The sequence below is a fragment of the Schistocerca serialis genome, unplaced genomic scaffold (genome assembly GCF_023864345.2).
Source record: "Schistocerca serialis cubense isolate TAMUIC-IGC-003099 unplaced genomic scaffold, iqSchSeri2.2 HiC_scaffold_1192, whole genome shotgun sequence".
NCBI classification, from domain to species: domain Eukaryota; kingdom Metazoa; phylum Arthropoda; class Insecta; order Orthoptera; family Acrididae; genus Schistocerca; species Schistocerca serialis.
Window position 1 is genome coordinate 370001 of NW_026047395.1, and position 2500 is coordinate 372500.

Consider the following 2500-nt stretch of genomic DNA (forward strand, 5'->3'; position numbering starts at 1 on the left):
TGCGCCTTAACCCAACACACGTTGCGCCTTAACCCAACACACGTTGCGCCTTAACCCAACACACGTTGCGCCTTAACCCAACACACGTTGCGCCTTAACCCAACACACGTTACGCCTTAACCCAACACACGTTGCGCCTTAACCCAACACACGTTGCGCCTTAACCCAACACACGTTGCGCCTTAACCCAACACACGTTGCGCCTTAACCCAACACACGTTGCGCCTTAACCCAACACACGTTGGGCCTTAACCCAACACACGTTGGGCCTTAACCCAACACACGTTGGGCCTTAACCCAACACACGTTGGGCCTTAACCCAACACACGTTGGGCCTTAACCCAACACACGTTGGGCCTTAACCCAACACACGTTGGGCCTTAACCCAACACACGTTGGGCCTTAACCCAACACACGTTGGGCCTTAACCCAACACACGTTGGGCCTTAACCCAACACACGTTGGGCCTTAACCCAACACACGTTGGGCCTTAACCCAACACACGTTGGGCCTTAACCCAACACACGTTGGGCCTTAACCCAACACACGTTGGGCCTTAACCTGCTCTGTAATTGTCATACGACGCGTTAAATTAGTGTAGTGTTGCCTAACTGCAACCCCCGCAATATAGTTTGCTACTCGCACTGCCCGGTCCCCAGAGTATCGCTTCATGTTAAACACCTTGCAGCTATACACTGTAATGCGGATGGCAGCAGGACGTACATGCTCAATGCCCTTCGCAGTTGTTCATTGGCATTCGCATGGCGAAGCACAGCCTACGTTGTGGTACGGCTTGTGTCAACTGTCCGCTGATGTTGTACGTCCAAATCACACACTGTACTGCACATTGGTCCTCATGTACTGAATGATACATCGTGGTACATGTGTGACCGTACCACGACTGCGCCAACAACGGCGAACCATACGGTCCAAATATTGTGCACTCAGCTACATGTCGTCTCCCTATAAGAGCTGGATTGCAGTATGGTATGCCGTGGATGGCGATCGGCATGAGCCGTCTGTTGATGTAGTGGCGCGTGTTGTCAGACGTAGTCGTCTCTTCTCACACACCGTGATAGCATGGTGCACTGCGTTCCACATCTGCGACATGCGACAGAGGCCGGTTGACAGTCGTTCGCGCAATGGACATCGCATACGTACGGGGGCCACCTTCCACGTGTTCGCGAAGCGTGCACATGTTGTTGCGTGTATGTGGGCAGACATAGTGTGTCGTGACACCTGACACAGGCATGCAACAATCGTTGAATTTGCAAATGGCGATGGACGTCTACGTTTGCTGGTGACGTTACGCAAATGAAGAACTGGTAAACCGTTGTGGTGCGGTTGTTCTCGCTAGAGGTGAATCAGTGATGGCGACGATCGGTTGAGCTACCAACCGGTTGTTTCAGCGATACCCACCATGCCCACGAACGTGAATGGCATGTGGGTGTGAAGCGATACGCGGCGGTGGCTGGGTGGGACCGTCCCCGGCCGGTGAGGGGGGGCCTCCCGGCGTGCTGGCCGCGCGGTGCGTGGGCGCACGCGCTACAGCCGGCTGGTGGGGGCGGCCAGTGGCAGGCGCGCCGGCCGACGGAGGCGGCAGGCGGCGTAGCTGCGCGCCGGCGCACCCTGCACGCGGCGCCGTGCGGCCAAAGTAGGTCCTCGCGGGCCCGGTGCGAAGCGCGGTGGACATCTGCAGTGTGCTGGTCCGATTGAGGACTGTGTGCGCTGAGGATGCGCCGCCGCCCGGCGCTCGGCGCCGCGACGCCGTCTGCTGCTCGGTCGCCTCTGCGGTTCTCGCAGGTGGATTGTATCGCAGCTGTGCGGACGTGTTGGCGCGTGCGCTGTGCTGGGAGAGTTCGCTTCGGCACCCAAGTGGGGCTTTTGTCCTTCTGTGGCGCTGGCGTTGGAGCTGCCGGCCACCGTAGGTGGCGCGTGTTGTCTCCCGCCGGCAATGCCACGACAGCACGCTCCCGGGCCTCTGTCGGCAGCGGCAAGCTCAGTTGGGAGCACGGGTGGTCGCACCTAAAGCGTCTACTCGCCAAACTCCGGGCGATTGCGCCTCTCTCGAACCCGACCAAGTACTTAGGACGGCGCTGCGCGCCGCCGGGACCTGAGAGGGTTTCGAGGTGTATTGTGCAGGGGAGCTCAGCCTCCTCCTGTTTGCAGAATAATTGAGCGGACGCTTGCGTGTTCGCGCGGGCCCCCGGGACACACTCCCGGGCGGCCGGCTGCTCAGCTCTAGTTGACGCAGCTCCCTGGTTGATCCTGCCAGTAGTCATATGCTTGTCTCAAAGATTAAGCCATGCATGTCTCAGTACAAGCCGCATTAAGGTGAAACCGCGAATGGCTCATTAAATCAGTTATGGTTCCTTAGATCGTACCCACGTTACTTGGATAACTGTGGTAATTCTAGAGCTAATACATGCAAACAGAGTCCCGACCAGAGATGGAAGGGACGCTTTTATTAGATCAAAACCAATCGGTCGGCTCGTCCGGT

General features: G+C 57.7%; 1 non-coding gene across 1 annotated transcript in view; it reads left to right on the top strand.

Moving 5' to 3' along the window:
• The first annotated feature begins 2255 nt into the window (after positions 1-2255).
• The window catches only part of LOC126434584 (small subunit ribosomal RNA), a 1910-nt gene continuing 1665 nt past the window's right edge, over positions 2256-2500 (top strand). Inside the window, exon 1 of the ribosomal RNA XR_007579335.1 lies at positions 2256-2500. This exon is cut by the window's right edge and continues 1665 nt beyond it. This is a non-coding gene — a ribosomal RNA (small subunit ribosomal RNA).